Source organism: Adiantum capillus-veneris, chromosome 27, assembly GCF_014529385.1.
Source record: "Adiantum capillus-veneris isolate H3 chromosome 27, ASM1452938v2, whole genome shotgun sequence".
Lineage (NCBI taxonomy): Eukaryota > Viridiplantae > Streptophyta > Polypodiopsida > Polypodiales > Pteridaceae > Adiantum > Adiantum capillus-veneris.
This window is the reverse complement of record NC_140957.1, coordinates 31,166,369-31,191,709: the sequence shown is the minus strand read 5'-3', so window position 1 is coordinate 31,191,709 and position 25,341 is coordinate 31,166,369.

Below are 25,341 nucleotides of genomic sequence, written 5' to 3'. Positions count from 1 at the left end.
TGTATACATTTGTATGTTGGCTTGTTCCCATCAAAACTTCCAATTGAATTCCTAAACTCTAGGTGTTCATTGTAGTGAGCTCCTTGGTTTGGGGATTCACTAGCAAACCATCTTGTGTTAAAAAAAATTCTGATACTCTATTGCCCTGCAGTTTGCCATGTTGATCTTGTTCTAGCTATTGCCCTAGTCGAGTCACATCAAATTGATGAATGGAGCTATGGGCTTCCATCATCTGGCCCATGATAGTGATGATTGTGTTCCACCTAGTGCATATGGTGGCAACACAACCATCAATGATGGTTTCTACATCGTTGTTAAATCAGACCATTCGAATAGTGTAGGGAACTGCCAACTTTGTTGATGTGCAAATCACAAGATTCCCTAGTAGTTTTTTTTTTGTAAAGCTTGCAATTTATTGCTAGTCTCTCTATTATGGTAGTGGTAATTGTAGTAGCATGTTCAGATGTGCCAGGTTGCTCAGGGCTCTTTTGTAGATCTATAGCTATCTTTGGAATTGTACCTGGTAATATGATAGATGTGGCAGCCAAAGTGCATGTTGCTTCAACAGTTGCTAGTTTTGACTTTTTCCAACTGGAGCGTGTGTTGGTTTCTTTGCCCTAGCACTGAGCTAATCCTTGAATTCCTTGGTCAATTTTTTCTTTTTGGTGGCTAGCTTTTATCTTCTCATGGAATCTTTCTTCATATCCCTCTTTGTGCCTTGGGCCACTAGTGCCTTCTGCTTTGTTCCGAGTTTCCAAACCCATAGTATGGTCCTTCTAGGCTTCTATACATTCAACTTCAGCAATATATTTTTAACATCACATGCTCAAGAATGCTAGTTTCCCAATACATGTACTGCCATGCATACCAGGCTTTAAATAGATTTTGCATCTTGACTTTAGCTGTCTCGACCGGCCACAACACTGTTAAAAAAAATTATATTGAGATCTAAAGGTGCTTCGTTGTTTGCGGACCTTGTGAGAAGCATGCTGAATTTTTTTTTTGAAACATATATTGGGTTTTTTTAAGGCTTATGGCCTTCGCACAATGAATGTGTATGTTGCCCTATGTTCCAGTGTTGACACTGGGATTCCCTGTCCACGTGATTTACTTTTCTTCTAGATTCAAGGGTTTTCATTGAGGAAATTATTGATGGGATCAACACTTGATCAACATTGCATGATTGGGCCTTTTGGTCAAACGGTAGCTTGAACATATGGGAGATGGAAATAGTAGTCATCTACAAGTTGAGTCCATCCACCAACTATACTAGTTTCAGCATCAAACATGTCCACCACCACTTGTTCAATGAGTGTTGAATTAATGGATAATTTTGCAAGTTCCAAAATAACCTGCATTCCCCCAATTGTGCAGCAACTCTCTTTCTTTGTCTTGAAAAACATATTTACCAATACATCTTAGAGCCGGGTTGGTTTGTCCATTTTGGTCCACTTAGGGTTAGCAACTTAGGTCTAGCCACTTCAAGTTGGTCATGTAAATCCACTTAGGGTTGGCCACTCTAAACCGGCTTAGGGCTGCTAGGAGTTGGCCATGTAAAGCCGCTTAGGATTGGTCGTGTAAAGCCACTTAGGGTTGGCCACTCTAAGCCTAATGATGGCCGTGCTAGTTTGTCTGTCTCAATTTGATTAGAGCTAGATACTTATGGTTAGCGGCTTATGGTTTGGACGTTAGGAGTTGGATGTATAAAGCTGCTTAGGGTTGGCCTTGTAAAGCCATTTAGGCTTAACTTCTCTAAAATGGATTAGGGCCATGTTGGTTTGGTCATTTTAGTGCACTTAGTGCTAGCGGCTTATGGTTTGGCCACTAAGATTCAGCGATGTAAAGCCACTTATGGTTGGCCTCTCTAACCGGATTATGGCCATGTTGGTTTGGCATATACTTTATGAGGTGGAAATAGATGGCATCATGCATTCCAGATGGATATTCTTGTCATGAAAATGCTTAAAGGATGTGTGTGTCCAGGGGCATTTTTAAGGGAAGCATGGCAGAGGGTTGGCTGGTTTCAAAGGCATTAGTGTACATTGATGAGTTACTCTCTTGGATGGACCATGCAAATGTATGCTTTGGTGGACAATTGAGGATGAGCACTTGATTGGGATTCTAAGCTCGGGTGTGGAGAAAAAATGATCATGGACTTAGACGCAAAGATCAATTGATTTTGAATGCTTTACAATCCAGCAATGCAAAAGTGGCTTGCGTGATACGATGATGCAAAAAAGAAACAACTCATTGCATGCCATGCCTTTAGATTGGGAAAGCAACCACCTGTACGTTATCGTGAGGATTTTGAGATCTTGCCATCATTCATGAGTCTAAGATGGTTGCACAATGCCATGAAAAGGGCCACACAACAAGATGAGCATGTGACAGAAGAGGAGTGAAAGTCCTAGCCCCAAGGAAAATCTACAATCTCTACTATGTGGTGTTGCTGCTGCTGTGTTTTGATGTTCCACGTCAACATGGTGTAAAGGTCACCACTTTAGAGTACAACGGATTGACACAAAGTGATGCACTTTCAATTGCAAATTCATGGCAGAATTCAAGAAATCTAGCCAACGACAATCCTTCGTCGATGCAAATCTTGTTGTAGTGGAGCTCACTTATTTCAAAATGCTTTAAGAAATTTTGAGGATGGATTACTGCTCACATACCTTCATACATAGAGTGCTATGGTCAAGGGCGAATGGAAGAGTTTTTAACATCTCAATCACCTATAGGTTGGAGATGTTCTGATGACATTCACTCTGCCCCACCTTAGGACATTGGCCCATCATAGTTACCATCCCCAACACAATCACATGGTGCTGGCCCTTACACCGAACATCCCCTTCACCTTACCACCATAATGCTTGCACTTCACACTGACAATTGCCTTCACACTCTACATCTTACAAGAAATCATAGAACTCTGAATCATTTGTCTCCACCAAGCACTCACGTGAGACATCACAGACCCGACACTCTAGTGGTGGAGGAGGCAGATGTTGTTGTGGTGGTGCCATCAATGCTTCCACATAGCCTTGCAGTTATTGAAAACCCATTCCTACCCCCTTGTTTGATGCATCCACACCGATTACACAATCGCCATCTACTCCCCCAGCTTTTGCTCAATAATCGATCGCTCCTGCATTCACCCTTGTAGAGTCTCTTGTTGTGACCCCGGGGATTGGAATGAAGCGAGCTTTGGAGTGAGCTTTGTTTAGCTATTTCTCAAGTGACCAAATCTATTTTAAAAAAATCGCTTTGAAAAGCTTGCCCTACAAAGAGTTTTTAGAGCGATATTTTCATAGCGAGCTTTTTATTTATCGCTCTTCCCCCCCTTCTCTCTCTCTCTATCTCTTTCCCCCTTCTCTCTCTCTTAGATAGAGAAAAATATTTCTCTTTCCCCCTTCTCTCTCTCAGATAGAGAAAGAAAGAGAAGGGGGAAGTCTTTCTCTTCTCCCCCTCTCTCTATCTATCTCTTTCTCTTTCCCCCTCCCTCTCTCTCTCTCTCTCTTCAAACACTCTCTCTCTCTCTCTCTCTCTTAGATAGAGAAAGACCTTTCTCTTTCCCCCTTCTCTCTCTCTTAGATATAGAAAGATCTTTCTCTATCTGAGAGAGAGAAGGGGGAAAGAGAAGATCTTTCTCTTTCTTTCTCAGATCTTTCTCTATCTGAGAGAGAGAAGGGGGAAAGAGAAAGATCTTTCTCTTTCTTTCTCTATCTGAGAGAGAGAAGGGGGAAAGAGAAAGATCTTTCTCTATCTAAGAGAGAGAGAGAGAGAGAGAGAGAGAGAAGAGAGAGAGAGAGAGAGAGAGAGAGAGAGAGAGAGAGAGAGAGAGAGAGAGAGAGAGAGAGAGAGAGAGAGAGAGAGGGAGGGAGGGAGGGAGAGAGAGTGTTTGAAGAGAGAGAGAGAGGGGGGGGGGAAGAGAAAGAGATAGATAGAGAGAGGGGGAGAAAGAGTGTTTAGAGAGAGAGAGAGAGAGAGAGAGGAGAGAGAGAGAGAGAGAGAGAGAGAGGAAGAAGAAGAAGAAGAAGAATCTTGGGCACACGGTGTGTGTGTGTGTGTGTGTGTGTGTGTGTGTGTGAGAGAGAGAGAGAGAGAGAGAGAGAGAGAGAGAGAGAGACCTCGTGTATAGACGGGGCAAACCAAGGAGGCAAACATTTTTGAATCCCGGATTCACATTTCTTCTCTGTGTGTGTGTGTGTGGGGGGGGGGGGGGGGGGGGGGGGGGGGGGAGGAGGAGAGATGGTGATCCCTAGCCATGTCAAAGATGAGGGCATTTGTGTCATTGTGGACTTGCGCCATCAGTACTACCACAGGTTTCTACGTTTTTTTGCAAGAGAGGAAGGCGCACAATTTTGTACCAACATACACACGCAATTTGTTCTCATCTCTGTCAGCTTGGTTGCAACACATATGAGAAAACACACACACACACACACACACACACACACACACCCACACACACACTTTTCATCACCTAATTATACACACATGATTATACATACACACTTTACGTAAATACACCTCCCCCCCCCCTCTCTCTCTCTCTCTCTCTCCCCCCCCCCCCCCCACGTTGCTGACTTCGACGAGTAAAATAGAATGGAAAATTTTGTCTTTGTAAAAAAAAATGATCATAGTTTCCCACCCCTCCTTTCGAAAAATGAAAAAAACACATAATAATGGGCTTCAAGCCCGTGTTTGGCCACAAAAAGGGGAAAAGAGAACAAAACCAAAGAGAGGAACCAAACACGGAAGAAAAAATTACATTTTGGCTCAAAGGGGATTTTTTGGTCATCCTTGGCATTAAGAGAGGCCACAAACATTTTTGCCAAAAAAATTAATTGGAAATGTTGCTTCAAGTCTTTCATCATCCTCTATCTGATGATTGAGATCATGTTTCCTTGCACTTATTGAAAATTGTTTATATGAGATTAGATAATGACCAAAAACTGAGCACTCTAGTAGTGTGTGGTACTCAAACTCTCGAACTTGTAGTAGTGAGCATAATAAGTACAATTGATTTGACTCTTCTTCGTTGCCCTAGTGCCTTGTGTCACATTGAAGGAGTGGGAGCTGTGTCGAGGAGCTATGACGAATGGTTGTGATAGGCTCAATCATATAAGGGTGAGTATGGTTTTCTCTTTCTACAAAGAACATGGTTTTGTAATCGAGGGCAATATGGGCTGTGTAATGTACGAAGCATGACCCACCCAATTCCTCCCAAGCCATAAATCATTGGTATTTTTGTTGGGAGCAAGGGTGGGCTTCCACCCTTGGCCATGAAATTCAACCATTGACCTTGCCATGATGGAGAAGGGAAAAGAGAGATAGAAGGGTTGATGTTGGCATAGAAAGAAGGGATGGAGATGCTGACATATCTACACATAATAGTACACATAGAAAAGAAGAAGGGGGACAGCTTCTTACACACTTTTACACAAGAAGATGACAAAGGGAAACTCCATAGCCCAAAACATAGCTTAAAAGAGGGGAAAGGAAGAAAATTTGAGAGAATCTACACAAGAATGGCCTAAATATTGTAGCCCCAAACTCCACGAACCTCTTCTGGAGTTTGATATTTAATATTACTTGTTGTTTCCAAAAATTGGAGGCCCCTCTTTTACACTTAGTCCACTTTAGTTATGAGTAAAGCATATCACTTATTGCATGACCCTCTTAGGGTGAGTTCTCACTATCCTATCTTCAAAGCAGCCATAGTAGCTTATTGATAAAAGATCTAAAACACTATGCAAATGTAAAATGCTCGAGATTAATTTATTGCTGATGCCTTCTCCTCAACTCCCAAAATTTCAATCTACAAGTCATCAACTAACCATTAAAAACAACACAATAATTAATCATTTTATGCCAACTATCCCAATTGTAGTTAACCACATACAACACAAGGGTGCCCAGTCTCATAACATCCTTCCCTCCAAGGATAGCAATTGTCCTCAGTTGCTCAATAGAGAATCAATTGGACTATGAGTGATGAAATGTGTGGAGAAGATCTGAGAAGTTTTGGAAAAAACTGTCAGACATCCATTTAGCATCTTTTCTATGGTGGCATTTAAAAGTCAAAAGATAACAATTATAAACCATGCTAATGCGTGTAGTGGTGGTTTCATGATCAACTATTTGGTCTTCTTGATCTACAAATGTAGGTGGTTCCTCATATATATATGACATTGTGTAGGTAGGGGTCCTTGAAACGATTGTAATAAACTAAAGTGAAATGTGTTGTGAATTGTGCCAGTGTAAAGGTAAATAGATATTAAAGTACATTACAAGGTTAGGTATCTTATTTTAATGTGCTTGGAGATTACACCATGACCCAAAACATAGTGACTATCCAAGCATGAGCTGACAAAATTTGAACATTCATCTTGCCGACCACATCCTATAGTAAAATCCATTGAAAGTGGCGCATAGAGTGGCCACAAGTGTGAATATCTGAAAAGAAAACTTCAATAGAAATTTAGTACCTCATAGGCTAGTAAGCCCGATGTTGCAATGTAAAGAATTGAAAAATATGCAGTACCCTATTTTCTTGTTGACTTTCACTTCTTAGGGAAATACTTAAATAAAAATAGTGGTGTATTTCATTAGGCACACAAGTTTCTATCTCTATTCTCAAATTGAGTTAGAATAGTAGCAGTAAGTAAATTAGTGATACAAGTCTAGTAGCAATTGAATAACATGGCATTTGGATTTTTCTCCAATAAGAGTTCAAACAATTGGAAATTGAATACTTATCTTGAGTCTATTGATTTGGAATTTTAGAATGCTTGACTCGTTTGCACTAGAGAGAGATTGCTTTTGGGGTCTGTCAACATTGGAATTAAAAGTTGGCGTTTGTGCCTTGATTATAACATGAAGATTGAAAAACATATAACATGGAGTTATCAATGATAAACCACAATTGTCAAGATGATCCATAACTGATAGCAAAATGATTATATGTTAGCAAAAAAAAATTCTAAGAGATAGAAGGGAGAGAAGCTTACAAATTATATTCACAAACATACACTCAACAAGGCATGTCATAGGTCTTACCATGATAAGGTGGGTCAGTTGGCATAGACTTTTAAGATACCTGCTTAGAATTGTCATCAAAGCTAGAAATATAATAATCTTAATAAAGTTCAAAGAATAGATGATAGGAGTTGGTTGAAGTTATTAGTTGGAACCCGAATCAAAATTGACAACCTATAAAGATCGCAATAAGAAAAAATTTCTTCCATTGATTACAAATTAGGTATCTACTGTTGGAAACTATGCTAAATAAAGATACAAAAGAGCAATTATGGACATTTTAATTTTTCATAGAAAATACTTATCGATTATATGGAATTTATGGTATGTCAACTTGTGCGAATATAATATTTGGCCTGCTATGGTTGAAGCATTAAATTTTAGTTGAAATTCCATTTGCAAACTAATTCGTTACCTTTGTATGCAATATACACTTCATCTATTGCAGTGTTGCTATTTGTATCTTGGTCATGTTGGCTCAAGCTCTTCATTCGATTGACTTTACTAAAACGATTTGACTATTGGTGGTCAGTAAGGCTTCAAATACAGACATGTACTGGGAGGATTCATTGTCATCTCGGTGCCATCTCTACAACTTGCAGATAGAGAAAACTCCATTGTTTTATGGAGAGTTAGTAGTATAAAAGTCATCTGGTAAAACTTGTGTAAAATCATGGATAGAAGTACCATCTTATCATCCAGAGAGCCAAGTGGTGATGGTTAGCACAAGCTTGATAATATTTATTGCTTTTTTTGTGGAAAATTTCATAGCAGCATGAATGCATATTCTATGTAGAATATGTTGATGCTTTCGTAATAGCGATCGGATAAATTTGGGATTAAAATGGCCAGAGAATTTCTAAAGTCCAATAGTTGTAACCAAGATTGGGTGGCCAAGGAAATTTGTTAATCTTAGGATTGGTGACTAACCAAAATTTGAAGGTAAGGAACCAATTGAGTTCAGGTCCAACCACTTCTCTGAGAGCGCCAATCGAGTAAACTTGAGGTGGGGAAAATTGGACTCTTGAAATGGTTGGCACTGGTACTCACTAGGCCCTAAAGTTATGGCCTTGGGTACGTATTGGGTGGCCAATAGCGTTGTATGGGCGGCAATAAAGTTTGGGTATGGGCTTGGTAGGTGGTTGGAAAAAGAAAGAAAAATAAATTAATTAAATTGGATAGCCAAAAAAAAAAAATCCAAGTGAGTGGCCGAAGGCAATTGGGAAAGTTGAGTGACCGGCAAAAGTGGCCGGCAAAAGGGGTATGATGGATGGCGAAGGAAGTAAAGAATATTTATTTATTTTCTATTTTCTTATTGTTTTTGATGGCCTACTAGGGGTGACTGTGCCCTTAAGGACTAAGAGTCCTTGAGAGTGGGTGCCCGGGCGGCCAATCGTTAACGTAATTTGGAGCCATACCATTTATGAAACTAAAAAAAAGTGCTTGCATGTCGACAAGGAGCAGTAAAACGCTGCAGCAAAGTAGGAGGAGGATGCACCAGCAGAGAAAAGCTTGCGAGGCCTGGGCCAGTGACGGCCCTGGCAAGCTGAGAGGGGTTATTTTCCATGCTAATTGTTCACTTAATTAAAGCAGAATCCCTTTTTACGCTCTACATTGATTATCTAAATTCCCTTGTTGTTTGATATCTCCTCTTCCACTTCTCTTTGAACTTCTACTGTCCTTCTCGGGACCTTTGCTTCTCCTTCTCCATAAGCTTTACACTTGTAGCTGGTGCAAAACTTGCTTCAGTAATATGATTATGAGTTTTCAATTCACTCGCATGCAATCTCTTCCGGATGTCATTGCCGATGGGTCAAACTAAACCTTTCTCAACTTACAACTAAATCTTGATCACCCTCTTCTTTAACTCCCTGTACACTAAGATCATTCGATTGATTATTAGAGTATTCTTCGGCATCTACCCCTACTTTGATTCCCAATTCCTATTACTATAGATTTAACCTCTTCTACCCCATCACTAGCCATTAAGCGAATCCCGATCAAAGCTTACTATATGTGAATCACAATATTCACACAAAAAATTAATTATCTTGATGTTTCATGCAAGTTTGACACACTTAATTCTAGATCTAGTTGGCTTTCTCTCTTGTAGGCTTATTGCAGAGCACACTTAATTCTAGATCTAGTTGGCTTTCTCTCTTGTAGGCTTATTGCAGAGCTCTTCCTTTTTGTACCAAGACAGACATGAGGGAGCAATATTTTTTTTAAAAAATGTTGTCTTTGATTTAGATGTAAGAGACACATCTTTAAGGCTAGTCTTAAAAACAATTTACATAAAGATATAAACAAAATTAAACTTAGTTATAATGATTGATCAATAGGATCTCCATGGTTGTGAATTGTTGTTTCGCCAAGAGGATTCCGAAAGCTCCAACTTCCAATAGGAATCTTCATCTACATGGTGGCCACATTTCCAAGAGTGTCACCTCACTCTGATACCACTATTGGGAGCAAGGGTGGGCTTCCACCCTTAGCCATGAAATTCCACCATTGACCTTGCCATGATGGAGAAGGGAAAAGAGGGATAGAAGGGTTGATGTTGACATAGAAAGAAGGGATGGAGATGTTGACATATCTACACATAATAGTACACATAAAAAAGAAGGAGGGGAACGACTTCTTACACACTCTTACACAAGAAGATGACACATGGAAACTCCATAGTCCAAAATTGAGAGAATCTACACAAGAATGGCATAAAGATTGTAGCCCCAAACTCTAGGGAACCTCTTGTTGAGTTTGGTATTTAATATTTGATATTACTTTTTGGTGCCAAAAATTGGAGGCCCCTCTTTTACACTTAGTCCACTTTAGTTATGAGTGGAGCTTATCACTTACTGCATGATCCTCTTAGGAGGAGTTCTCACTATCTTATTTACAAAGCAACCATAATGGTTTATTGATAAAATGTGTAAATGTAAAATGGCCAAGATTAATTTATTGACGATGCCTTCTCCTCAACTCCCAGAATTCCAATCTACAAGTCATCAACTCACCATTAGTAAAAATAAAAATAGAAAGACAACATAGTAAGTAACCATTACATGCCAGCTATCTCAATTGTAGTTAACCACATACAACAGGAAGGTGCACAGTCTTGTGACAATTGTAGAAAAGCTTCAATAACTTTGGAGTCTATTATGAAATCATGTACCAAGTGTAATGCATCTCATGTCCCAAACCACTTATGTATGTCTTGTATCCATTCCTGTTGGAATTAGGGTTGCAGAGAAACACACACAGCTTGGAGAAGACGAAGGAAGCTCAAGACACACAATAGAGAGTGTATAACTTAGTGTGCAATGGAAAGATTGATAGCCCTAGAGTGATGGACGTATATACAATGCACGGGGGAAAAAACCTCCTAAAGAGGGAAAAAATGCCCCGGCGGTCCTAGTGTGTTCACACACATCACTACCACATGTATATGGTAACAAATCCCCCCATGGAGTGATGCGGTGAACGAGAGCTGGCACATGAGTAAAGGGAAGTGCCATGCCCTGAGGACAGAATCAGTCCACAAAGGGGAGTAAGCCCAAAGCTTTGCGGAAAGCTTCAAGCTTCTCACGAGACAATGCCTTTGTGAAAAGATCTGCAAGGTTGTCCTGTGTTGGCACATAAGCCAAGCTGATCTCTCCTCCTGAGAGCCTCTCCCTAACATAGTGGTAATGCACCTCAATGTGCTTTGTGCGAGCATGAAAAACTGGGTTCCTCACAACTGCCAATGCGCTCTGACTGTCAGTGTAGATAGTGTTGGCAGTGTCTTGTCCAACACCCAAATCAGCCATAAGGCGTCTGAGCCATACACACTCAACCGTAGCTGTGAAGACTGCCCTGTACTCAGCCTCACAACTCGAAGTGGCCACAGTAGGTTGCTTATTGCTCAACCATGATATACATGAACTGCCAAGCATGAAACAAAAACCACTTGTGGACACTCGCGTGTCAAAACAACCAGCCCAATCTGAGTCCGAAAAAGCATGTAAGTCTGGCGGCAATGATCCCCCCTTGGGATAAAACAAGCCAAGATGTAAAGTGCCACTAAGGTAGCGGAAAATCCTCTTGACAGCCTGCCAATGCTTAGACCCTGGGCTATGCATAAATCTGCTGCAAACTGAATATCCGGCCTCGTGTTGCATACATAAATGAGGCAGCCAACAACAGTTTGGTAAAGAGTGGCATCAACAGGATCACCAGCATCATGTAGACTCAACTTCAAACCTGTTTCCATGGGAGTGGCAATAGGTTTGCAATCCTCAAGTCCAAACTTACATAGCAATGTCTCTATGTAACTTTTTTGACACAAGGCAATACCACCATCACATTGCTTAAACTGTATACCCAAGTAATGATGCAACAGCCCCAAATCTTTCATCTTGAAAGTAGCATTCAAATCAGCCTTAAATTCAGCAATATGTCTCTCATTTGGTCCAGTGATCAGCAAATCATCAACATAAAGAACCACGATGAGAAATACATCACCCTCACGCTTTACATACAATGTGCTTTCTGTTGGACTGTTACGAAAGCCTGGTTTGACCAAATGAGTGTCAGCTTTCTCATACCAAGCACGAGGAGATTGCTTCAACCCATACAAAGCCTTGTTACATTTGCACACTTTGTCCTCTTGTCCTTTTATGACAAAACCGCGAGGCTGCGTTACATAAACTTCCTCAAATATGTCACCATTCAAGAAAGCAGTAAGAATGTCTGATTGATGTACATCCCAACCAAAATGGGCTGCCAATGCACATAGAAAACGCACAGTAGTCATACGACAAGTGGGAGCAAAAGTCTCTTCATAATCTATGCCTTTTTGCTGTGCATAACCCTTTGCAACAAGTCGAGCCTTATGGCGATCGATCTCACCATCCGGTTTGCGTTTCAACTTGTAAACCCACTTTGTACCAATGGCCTTTTTGCCAGGAGGCAAATCACATAAAGTCCATGTGTCATTTTCTATAAGTGCATCATATTCTGATTGCATGGCAACCATCCAATTTTCTGAATTCTGTGCTTCATCAAAAGACAGAGGCTCCTCAACATCATGTAAACTAGACACAGCCAAAGCATAACAATCTGATGCATAAGATGCATGGCGAGAGCCTGAACGAGTACGACTAGACAAAGGTGCATCCAATTTACTATCACGCAAAGTGTGCACCAGCCATTTTGGCATACCTCTAGCCTGCTCATTTTCAGCCCTTTCCTCATCAAGTACATCATGTACATCTGCATCAGTAATAGGCTGATCTAAAACATTTTCAGAAACCCCCATAGGTTGTACATTTGCCTCATTGGAACTTACATTCGTATTTCCACCACTAAAAAGAGGCAACAAAGTGTCATAAATGTCCTGTGAGCTTACATTACTGTCTCTAGTACATGACAGCAAGGGCTGAACAGAATCTTCCACAAACACTACATCCCGAGAAACCAGAATATGTTTTGTTTGCGGATGATACAACCTGTAACCTTTGCTTTCAGCACTATAACCAACAAAAATACATTTGACAGCCTTATCATCCAATTTTCTGTGCTGCAGTTGTGGCACCAAAGCATATGCCAAACAGCCAAAAACACGCATGTGCTCAATAGAAGGCTTTCTATCATGCCATGCTTCATATGGAGTAATAGACTGCAAAGCTTTCGTAGGACACCTGTTAAGTACATAAGTGGCACACATGATGGCCTCAAGCCAAAATGAATGCTGTAAAGCTTGACTTTTGACCATACATCGTGCCATTTCCGTCAGTGACCTGTTTTTCCTCTCAGCAACACCATTTTGCTGAGGCGTATAAGGCACTGTACATTGGTGTTTGTTGGGGTATAGGCATTTGTGCCTTGCCCGGCCGCCAGAGTCTGGGCGCCCACTGACTTGTATACCTTATACATAGCATAAGTGTATAGGGGGCTGCTCACTCTTGGAGTCTCCCCACCCACATCGCGTGTGTGTCTCCTTCTATCTCTCTCTCACTCTTTGTCTGTGGTGCTCCCCGATCCCCCTCAATTGGTATCAGAGCTATGGTGACCGCGGAGAGCACGACGGCTTTGAGATCTTCGAGGCGATAGCTCGCTCGCTCTCGACGGTAGAGAGATTAAGAAAGCTTGGAAGCTTTGTGAGAATGCAATGGGAGCTTGTGAGCTCAGTTGAGAGTGATGTATGCTCTTGTGGCAGCTCAGAATGGAGTGTGGAAGATTGTGTGTAAGTGAAGGTGCTGCCCTAAAACTGTGTGCGCAGTAGCACTGTTTTCAGATTCGTTTTTCTCCTTGTAGAATGCAGATCTGAGAATTCTATCCGCCTTGACCATCCGTTTCGACGTGGTCTACAACTTTGCAGAAGAAACTTTTTGCAAATTCCTCACCGTTTTACTGATATTCAGCTCAGTACAGAAATTCCATATTTTCTGTTGTCGCATTGTGTGCGAGTTTGATGCACTTTTGGAAGTAGGGGAGATGCTTGAAGTTGAGTGCATAAATTCTGAGCTGAAGATGCAATTGCAGCTTGTGTTAAGCTTGTGGTTTGAGGGTTTTTGGTAGACTTGGGCAACGAAGTACGGAGGCGTTTACACACCATCGAGGCGGTCTCTTGAGAGACGCAGTTTTTTGGAGCACATAGGTGGAGCTTCTTTCACTGGTTTTCACAGGATACTTGGCAGTGATTTTGTGCTTGGATTCATGGTCTTTGCGGATGGTTTGCATATGGTTATGGCGCATGGTTGATGCCCATTATACATGTATTTTGGCGAGCACTTTCAAGTGCCAGTGAGCTCTCTTGAGAGCATTGTTTTCGCATTGATCAAGTTTTCGGATTGCAAATCTTTTGGCGCTTGCTTATGCGCGGTCACTCCGTTGATGTACGTTGAGTGCAGATTGCCATTGTATGTGAAAATGTGGAGCCATTTTGGCATTTCTACTCATTGGCATTGAGTAGTGTTATGGTTTATGGTAGAGATTGTACTTGAGTTTTTTGCTCAGTTTTCAGGGGAAATTCTGTCGAATTTTTCCCAAATTCTCGCCATAGTTTGTGATCGAGTGTTTACTCTCACTTTGACAGGTTTTGTCAGTTTGTACACAGTTTTGTGTTTTTGTATCCACTCTCGCAAGAGTGAGGAGTTGTGTATCTTTCTTTGCTTGAGACAGTGGTTTACTCTCAGGTGGGAGAGTCTTGTGATATCGAGCATTGTTTGCCACAGTTTTGCAGAGCTTATGCATGTATATTGAGTGTAGTTTGATGCGCATTGATTGCTCATTGTATTGAGCTTGCAGGACAATGGTTATTTTGTGTTGATAGCCATTGTGCGTCAAAACTCTGGCGAAATTTTCCCAGGAGTTTTATGCGTATCATTTATGCGATCTAGGTAGAGATTGCGGGTTGCACTCAGCATTTGTGTGCGGTGTTCTCTGCAGGTGGGAGATTTGTGCGTATGTATGCATAGATACCGCACAGTGTGGGCTTGGTGATTAGCTCACAGATTGCAGTGTGATACTAGAGCATGCGAGGCTTGTATTGACATTGCGGGAGCTCTATTTTGGAGTGTGTCTCACAGGTTTTACATTGTGTTTCTGGCCATATTTGTAGACAGTTTCCAGGTGTTGTTGGTGAGGTGGTTTTGCTTTCTAGTTTGCTACAGTGTGCTCATGGCAGAGACAGGTGATCGATCAGATTGTGACCTCTCACAGATGCATGTGTTTGATGGGTCAGACTATGCGGCATGGAGAGAGTGTATGCTTGATGCATTGACACAACGAGGGTTGCATCGACCATTGAGTGGTGATGTAGGTAGACCTTCAAACATGTCTGACGATCAGTGGCAGGAGCTAGAGGAGATGGCACTATCTACGCTCTCTTTGCACCTTGTGGAATCTGTATATGCTCTTGTTATGTATGAGACTACTTCGAGAGCACTTTGGCGCAGATTACATGATATGTATGATAGATCTGAGTCATCACGGACTCGTGTGAGACATGTACATTCACGAGCACGCCGACAGGTGACATGTTGGTATCATGGTCATTCTGGACACGTTAGACGGCGTTGTTTTCGTCGTATGCGACATCATAGGAGACATGGCAGTCTCAGAGATGTATGTAGTGATGCCATGGACTCAGCTGCTTTGACAGTTGAGGCACATGTAGTGTCGGAGTATACTAGTGACGGGGATGTCACTTTTACCTCGAGCTATGCACGAGATGCTATACATGTGGATAGTGCACTCCCTTCGCAGTGGTTGCTAGACGCAGATGCTATGTTTCATGTCACGCCGCATCGTGTATGGTTTCGTAGCTATTCTAGCGGGATGCTTGGCAGTGTACGTTTGACCGATGGATCGGTGCATGCGATAGCAGGTCCAGGCGATGTGAGATTTTCATTACCGAGTGGTGCATCTTACTTGTTACGACATGTGCGCTATGTACCAGATTTGACAATGAGTTTGATCTCGATTGGTCAGCTTAGAGATTGTGGATGTCAGATTTTGCTACGAGAGCGAGATTTTGTGATGCATTTGGGTTCGCTAGTGATTGCGAGAGGTGCCAGGAGTGGTACAGGTTACCCATTGCATGTGGATCACGCGAGAGACGGTGTTGTCTTTGTGATCATGCAGCCAGGTAGACAGCGAGAGAGCATGCGAGTCTCTTTTGCTTGTGGGTTGCAGGATGCTTTGCATGGAGTGCAAAGTAGTGAGCTCGTTGTGCACACAGCTGGGGCACGACTTGAGCAGTCACACAAAGAGGTGACAGAGTCAGACATGCATGCTTTGCTAGTGACTGAGAAAAGCAGAGAGTTAGTTGTGCGAGATACTTCTATGCAGGATAGACAGGTAGAGCGGTCTTGCTCTAGTGAGTCACGACAGGAGGACATTGTGCAAGAGTCTATGCATACAGAGTTAGAGCATGAGAGCTCTAGTGAGTCACAGCAGATTGAGTGGTCATGTTTGCAGTGGATGATTGCAAAGGAGGCTGAGATGTCAGCGATTATGCAATCATTCCTTTCTATGCTCGACAGTGAGCATGGGGATATAGTTGTGCAGGATATGTCTTCCAGCAGACACCTAGAGCAGCTGGTTTGCTCTGAGGTTGCACGACAGGTTGATGCGTCTTTTGTGGACAGTCAGGAGATGCATGTGGCTGACACGCCTTGTCAGTCAAAGATGCCTATTGCGAGGGATATATATGTTGATGCATGCTCCGTAGAGCTAGCAAGGCCCGCTAGCATTGCATCGGCATTCGGTGGTCTCATGTATGAGATGTTGATCTTGAGACCGTATATCGCAGCTGCAGTGGGAGCATTTGCAGTTGGGGTTGTCAGTCGTTTGTTGAATGATGATGGCATAGTGCACGAGGGAGATATGCAGGTATTGCATACATACTTGCAGTACGTGTGCGGTAAGTCTGGTCGTGTATGGACATACACGGGAGCAGGACAGCCGGATGCACACGATCACAGCCAGCCAGTGGGCATCGGTTGAGAGCGGTTTTCTCTCGCCTTTTGTAGTCTTTAGACTAGGTTCTCTTGCTTCAAGGCACAGTCGCCTTTAAGTGGGAGGTTGTTGGGGTATAGGCGTCTGTGCCTTGCCCGGCCGCCCAGAGTCTGGGCGCCCACTGACTTGTATACCTTATACATAGCATAAGTGTATAGGGGGCTGCTCACTCTTGGAGTCTCCCCACCCACATCGCGTGTGTGTCTCCTTCTCTCTCTCTCTCACTCTCCTTCTGTGGTGCTCCCCGATCCCCTTCAGTGTTTTATCCCACGACTAGCCAGAAATGCATTAAATTCATGAGACATATACTCCCCCCCTCGATCGGAACGGAGGGTGCCCATAGTACATTTCGAGACATATCCAGCCATAGCCAGAAATTGTTTGAAGCACATAAAAACTTCGGACTTCTCTTTAAGCGGAAATACCCATGCATGCCTGGAGTAATCATCAATGAAAGTCACGAAGTACAGGTAATTGCCTAAGGACGGAGTTTGCATGGGCCCACAAACATCACTATGCACAAGCTGCAACCTGCATGTGGCCCGAACTGAACCATCCTTTGGAAATTTAGAACGCTGCATCTTACCCAAAATACAGCCTTCACAAACATGTTTGACAGGTGCTTCAAGAGGTGGCAAAGAAGCAACCATATCAGATTTCTGCAAACGCAGCAAATTGGCAAAATTCAGATGACCAAAACGTGCATGCCAAAGTTTTGCATCTGAAATAGCCCTTGAATCTGCAACAGCATTTGCAAAATTTTGTCCACACTTGTCATACAAAGTGAGCTTATAAAGCCCACGGCACAAAAGCCCAAATGCAACAATTTCATCACCAAAACTGAGATCATGAACTGTACATCTGTCATCCACAAATTTGACTATAAGTCCAAGTCTAGCAAGTGCGGATACAGACAAGAGATTCTTCTTGATCCCAGGTACATAAAGTGCATCAACAAGTGTGAAGAAACTGCCATTAGCAGCAGTGAGCACAATCTTTCCAACTCCCTGAACTGGATAAGAGGCGTTGTTGGCACAAGTGACTGAATTCCCATGAGGGACAGACTCGAGAGAGGTAAACAATTCACGATGTGAGGTAATGTGCTTTGTAGCACCACTGTCGAAATACCACACATGTGAATCTGCAGCAACTGACAAGCATGCATCATGGACAGCAGGATTGTAAGTGCACTCTGCGCTAAAAGCCCATTTTGCATCAACATCAGCAACACAATCTCCTTTCACAGAAGACTCAACAATGGCTGCATCTGTAGTGGAACCAGCATTTGCAGTGGAACCACCCTCTTTCTTCTTAGCCTCTTTGGCCTTCAACGTAGGACACGACTTGATCAAGTGATCATTAGTTGTACAATAATGGCAACGAATCTTCTTTTTGCCCTTATCACTAGAATTGCCAGACGAAGTGCTACCAGCAGAAGCATTGGGAACAGAAGTTTTGCCACTCGCAGTAGAACCATAAGAAGTGGCTGCATTGCTGCTACCACCCTTTCTTTGAGAACCAATACAAGCCTCTTCAACTACAGGCTATCTAGTCTTGTTTTTTCTGGAAAGTGACTCTTGCAACAGCAATGTGCATAATGCATCAAACTTGACAACTTCAGGATTTCCTTGGGTCATCAGTCTCCAAGTACTAGAAAATGTCTGGTAGGAATCTGGTAAGGCATCAAGAACCGTCTGCACAAGGGAACTGTCTGAAATGACTTCACCTGCAGAAATAAGCTGCTCATTGATATCCTTGACACTAGCAAGGAAAGTGTCCATATCATCTTCCTCATGCATAATCTTCGACTCCAGCTCTTTACGCAGCAAAGCAATTTTAGCCTCATTGCGGCTTGCATAAAGACCTGCTAAAATATCCCAAGCCTGTTTTGCGGATTTTGCAGAACGGATGTGAGGAACAATGGTGCGCTTCACAGACAACGCAATCAATGCATGAGCCTGCGCATCCTTAACATCCCAACGAGCTTGTTCTGCCGTAGGCAAAACAACTCTAACAACTGCAATCCTTGCAGCAAGACCTGCAACATCCTCAACATCGCCTACATCCTCAGAACCAGGACGTACATCAATGCCCTGCACAATGTTCCAGACACCTTTTGACACAAGAACATGTTGCATCATATAAGCCCACATAGGGTAGTTGTCCCCATCCAACCTGTCCTCAACAACAAACATCTTGAACACATCTGTGTTGTTGTTGTCAGCCATGGTAAATGTTGTACCTGATGTGAAAACTACTCGAAAATAGGAGAAATGGAGCGGGAACAACCTGTGCTATATAGCACAAACCGTAGAAGACTATAAGGCACCTGTTATGCAGAAAACGGCACTAACAGAAACTCTGCACAAAATGACGAAATAGCCTGTGCAGTACTGTCTGTAGTGGAAACGGAGGACGAAATGAGCTCAAATCAGAATTCTGAGTAGACCAAGCTCTTTGAGTTCTCCCGAATTTTTTGTCGACCTGCGAACGCTCGCCAAAGCTCACTGAAATCGGAGAAAGTGAGCAGGCGTGTGCTGGAGCAGCTGGCGACTAAGCCCGGGAGGATGTGACCTGCTCTGATACCAATTGTTGAAATTAGGGTTGCGGAGAAACACACACAGCTTGGAGAAGACGAAGGAAGCTCAAGGCACACAATAGAGAGTGTATTACTTAGTGTGCAATGGAAAGATTGATAGCCCTAGAGTGATGGACGTATATACAATGCACGGGGGAAAAAACCTCCTAAAGAGGGAAAAAATGCCCCGGCGGTCCTAGTGTGTTCACACACATCACTACCACATGTATATGGTAACAATTCCGTGCTCAAGATCTTGCTTTTATGTATTTTTCGAACTTTTTTCTTGCTTCCCATGCAATTGTAGGAAGTCGATGTGAGGAGTTTGGACGCATTTTATCATGTACTCCACAACCCCTTCCATGCCCATAACCTCAATTGAAAGAGATCGTGACTCAAGAATTATGAGTATTCTTTGGATTCGTATTGCATAGCTTTTTTGTATGATTTTAGTTCTCCAGAATATGAACCAAGAGATGAAGGAAGGAACGAACCTTTTTGGAGGTCTGCTTGCTCTCATAGATCTTTGGGGCATATGTTGAGGCTCCTCATTTGGTTGTCGTTGTTGTACGTTGTCACCGCTTGCACTCCTTGGGTCTTCACCATCCTCAAGCACCATGAACTCATCACGTGTATCTTTTGTTTGTTTTCTCTCAAAGTAATCTTTGTACATATTTTGTTCATTGAAAATTACGTCCCTACTTCTAAAATTTTACCAACTTCAAGATTCCATAGGCGATACTCAAAGTCAACTTCTCCATAGTCAATGAAGAAACACTTTTTGGACTTTACATCTAGCTTTGACCTTAGGCTTCTATCTATGTGCATAAAAGCCTTGCACCCAAACACTTTGAGAAATGCATAGTTCACCGGTTTACATGTTCATGCCTCTTTTGGAACTCCCCCATCCAATGTAATTGTGGGCAACCGGTTGATTAAGTACACAGACGTAATTATTGCTTCCGCCCAAAGCTCAAGCTATAGGTCTACATGTAGCCACATGCTTTGTGCTTGCTTCATGATTGTTTTGTTCATCCTTTCCAAAATGCCATTTTGTTGAGGTGTCTTTGGGTTTTTCATTTGCCTCCGAATGCCATTGCTATCACAAAAGCTTTCAAAAGCTTGGCTGAAATGTTCACCTCCATTGTCGGATCTCAGGCATTTAAGCTTGGTACCCGCTTTATTCTCCACAAAGGCTTTCCACCTTTGAAATATGGAAAACACATCGGATTTATTCTTAATTACATAAACCCATGTTTTTCTAGTTGCATCGTCTATGAATGTTATGATGGTACAACAAGCCACCAAGGGATGGTGTACCTGCAGGACTCCAAAAATCAGAATGAACCAATTCAAGTTTTTGATTTTTTCTTTCATTTTGTGCCTTTTGAAATTTTACCCTCTTTTGCTTACTGTAAACAAAATCTTCACAGAACTCTAAGTCCACTTCTTTCAAACTTGGTAGAAGCTTCTTTGATTGAAGGATTTGCATTCCTTTGGCACTCATATGTCCAAGCCGGTAGTGCCACACCGCACTGTCAACTTCTGTAGCTATTGACAAGTTGAAGATTGTGTGTTGATAGTACACAAGTAAAGTGTACCAATCTTTTCCCCTTTGACAACCACCAAGTATCCCTTTGAAATATTCCAAAGTTTGTTTCCAAATGCAATGTTGTGACCTTCATCCTCCAATTGTCTTGTAGAGATCAATTTTCTGTGAAGAGAAGGAACATGCCTAGCATCTTTAAGCTTCCATTAATTTCCATTAGCAATTTTGACACAAATTGTATGTTTGACGAAAGTTTCACAAGCTTCATCATCTCCCAAGTATACATACTCAAAATTACTTTTGGTGTAATATTGGAAATATTGCTTGTGTGGTGTTCCATGAAATGAAGCACCGGAGTCTAATATCCAAGAATTAGACACATTGTCTAATGAGAGAATTAGAGTATCTTGCTTTACTTTGCCTACCACATTGGCCTCCAATGTTGGCTTGTTGTCTTGAGACTCCCACTACTTATTCTTCTTGGACCAACAATCCTTCTTGATGCAATTCCAACATTCAAGAGCTGACTTTGTGCATGAATTGCTCCACCTTGAGTGATCACAACCTTTTGGTTTTTGAACCTCTCCTTCGATCTTCCCCTCATTTTCGCTGATAGTGCAGAACTTGATGATTCACGTGTGCTTCTCTTTTGTGTTTTATCGCTTAGGAGAACACCCACAACGTCATCAAACTTAAGAGTATTTGTGTCAGAGACAGAGTTACTTACAGCCATCACAAGGCTATCCCAACCATCCAGTAGAGACAATAGTATAAAGAGGGCTCACACTTCATCGTCAAAATTGACCTTCACCGATCGAAGTTGACTTATGTTGGTGTTGAAGCCGTCTAGGTGTTTTGCAATTGAACCACTCTCTGCCATTTTTAGATTGAACAAGCACTTCATGAGAAATACCTTATTGGATGCCAATGGTTTCTTGTAGAGGCCGTCAAGTGACTTCATCAAGTCCTCCGTGGTCTTCATCTCCAAAACATTAAAGGAGCTTAGAGAAATTATTAGAGCCTTGAAACATGGAAAACTCCAAGAATTGATGGGATTCCAAATGAGTTCTTCAAAGCTTATCAAGATTTCATCATTCCTTACATCATGCAAGTCTGGCTAGAAGTTGTTAGACTAGGAGCTCTTCCTTCTAAGGTTAATACTGGGGTCATCAAATTAATCTATAAAAAAGGGACTAAGATGATCTCTCCAATTGGAGACCCATCTCCTATCTGACTTCTATTTATAAGATCTTGTCCTTGGCTAGGAGGATTAGCCCTCACATGGAAAAAAATCATTATGCCAGAGCAAAAGGGTTTCATTAAAGGCAATTACATACTTGATGCAATTATTACACTTTGGGAGTCCATTGAGTATGCTACTTAATCTAGTCAGGATTTAATTTTTTTCACAATTGATTTTGACAAAGCACATGACAGAATTGAATGGGATTTCATATTATAATCAGATCTTGAATTTGGGAAGCAATTCATTAGATTTGTGCATGTTCTTCTTGGTAATTCATATTCCGAAATTGCTCTTAATGGTGATTTGACTGATGGGATTCAGCTCTTAGTTCAATTAGACAGGGCTGACCTTTATCTCCTCTTTTATATGCCATGTCATCAGGTGGTCTTGGATGGTTGATTAAGGATTGCCTCAGCCAAGGACTGATCAAAGGCATCAAAATACATGGTATGGGAAAAGAACTATGCCTCTAGCAGTTTGCAAATGATACTAACCGTCTTTTTAGTAATGATGAGATATCTATGAACAACTTTTGGCAATGCCCCTCAATATTCTATTTAGCATCAGGATCACAGTTCAACCATAGCAAAAATGGCTACAAAACATCCAATGGATCCTCTGCTCCCTTAGTGGTGGAGGCTAGGTGTCAACAATTGGAGGATGGAAAGGTGCTCAAGCTCGTTGGGATACCCATGGGCTTAAAGGTCAGCATGCCACAAAGGTTTGAATGGGTACTGAATAGATTCAAGATTAAAGTATTTCTTTGGCATAATATGCAGCCCTCTCTTCTTGCTAGACTGTTTGTTCTCAATCACTACCTCATGTCTTTCATGGTATTCTTCTTGGCTTGTTGGAAAACCACCAAAACTTAGCTGAACAAGATTTTCATGCTTACAAGGAGATTTTTATGGGGAGGGAATGAAGACAGAACCAAGATACCAAAGGTATCTTGGAACACATGGTGTCAACCTAAAGAGGCTGGGGGTTTAGAAATTCAAAATCTGGAATTCCTAGCTAAGAAACTGTCTGCAAAATGGACTGTGAGGTTTGTTGATTGTGAGGATTACTGGGCCAAACTTATTCACCGGAATATCACCTCCTTTTGTGTGCAGATCTCTAAAGCTTAGTCACGATTAACTCTTAGAGAAGCTACTCTCTGTCAACAATCCCTTAAGTTCAAGGGAACTGTCCTTACCTGCAAATTTTGGGAAGCTTGGCCACAAGATCTCAAAAAGAGCAAGTCCCTGCCTCCTAGCTTGATCTATGACTTTGATTTTGTGATGTAGGATTCTATATGGTTTGAAATACTTGGATATTCAATTAACCAGACGGGCACTTACCTGCTACAAAAAGGGCATTGGAACCTGGGGTGATCTCTATAATAACCATCAGTGGATGGATATTAGAGGGCATCCAACCCTTGACTAACGACCCATTATTTAAATATGCTCATTTTCTAAAACCAACTTCAATCCCTTTATGGACCAGTGGCTTCATCGCAATGAGCATGACTCTTAAGAGATTTAATTTGTTTGGCATCGTACCTTTGCCTTCGGTCAAGGATTTTAATTTTTTCAGAAGTGATTACCGTATTAAGAATCAAGTTCAAAAGGACTTGTGACTCTATAACCTTAGGTCAACTCACAAGGAGAAATAATTGTACTCGGCGCTAAGATACACTCTCTAGGGATTTGCCTAATCAAAATGCCAAAGTGGTAAAGTTTTTACTATATACCGATAAACCCGCTGGGCTTTTTTATTTTCTCGACGGGCCCATTGAAAAAATAAAAAAGCCTGACAGGCTTACCTACTCAAGTGGTTTTTGCAGGTTACCATAAGGGTTATGTTAATAGTGATCACGTGTTTGCTCTCTCACGTGTTTGTGATCACCTCAATGAAATCCATGTTCTCTAGCCCATTGCCCTAGTTGCCAATAATCATATACATATAATCTAAGAAGGCCATACTTGCAGATGCTAGCAACTTGAAGCTTATCTTTGAAGACGAGGTAAAGCAAGCCATTAAAAATATATGACAATATCATGACCACATTCCCACAATGCACTTGCAATGGAAATTTCCACTTCCATTTGTACTTACTATCAAAGCTACGTAGCAATTGTGACTACCTTAAACAAGGTGAACATCTCATCAAAGGCCTACAACTTCTTTATAAAATTTTATTTCTCATGTTTATAAATTGTTCTTGTAGATGACAAAATTTTGAAAAGTTATCCTCAAGCTCACTCTAGCATTCTAATACAAAATGAAAAGGAAATCACATTTTTCCATTTAATAAAAGGGCCCATTCATTAGCTAACTATTGCACGCAAAGCTTTATATGTCTTTCCCCTTCTTCTCTAAAGCATGTTTTTATGATGCCAAAAAGTTTTGATCCATGCAACTTAAAGCTATTGTCGCATTTTCTAGCTGCCCCGCAATTAGTGTTGCAAGCGTATCAAAGCTCAAATGAGAACTAGTTTGATCACCCAAAAGTCAGTGAAAATGCATCGAAAACCCCCAGTCTTCCATTTTTTATATTTTTTTAAAAGTACCATGTACGGATTGATCCGTTTTGTACGAATTGTATAGTATGGTTGTACGATACGAAACGGATCCGTACACACGTTTTGAAACAACCTTGACGTCGTGGGTCGAGGGGCAGCATATCCTGACCCTCCGTTTACTATGCATTATTTATGAGAATAGTGGCATGCAATCATGGGATGTTCGTCAAGAGTCGAAAAGCTGGCAGCAAGAAGTGCCCTTACTGATTGATACGTCACACATGAGAAATTCAACTGCAATCGACAACTCGGCTCTATCCACGCTCATTGAACTAGATCGTGACACATCAACCATGGTAATATTGTACATTATAGTATTGCTGCATTTTGTTGGTGTTCTGGCCCCCCTCTCCATGACTGTTGATGGGAGGGAAAGGACATCCAATATCCTTTTCCCAAAAAATAGTGACCTTGCTATGGCCGGTCGCCATAGCAAGTTCGTTATTTTTCGAGAAAGGACATCGGACGTCCTTCCTACCCCTTCATTTCCAATTTCAAATCAACACCACGGGTCTTTTGCCCGTAGATACTAGACCCTATCTAGTACGATGCCTTGCATCCACTGAATCTCCAACATGTCAGTAGCCGAAAACCATTAAGCCAATCACATCATGCCACTTCAACGCTCAAAAATTGTCTTCTAAAACTCATGTTTAGAACCTTTCACAATTCCTTTGTATGAAAAAATTGAGCTAATTTTCACTTTTTTAACACTAAGAGTGCGTGACCCATCCTTCGCATGAGAGAGAGAGAGAGAGAGAGAGACGTTGTGGACGGTGAGTTCCCAATCTCCCCTCGTTTATAAGTGACACGGGATAAGATCGACCCTAGGGACTCCTTATCGGCGTTATTTGGA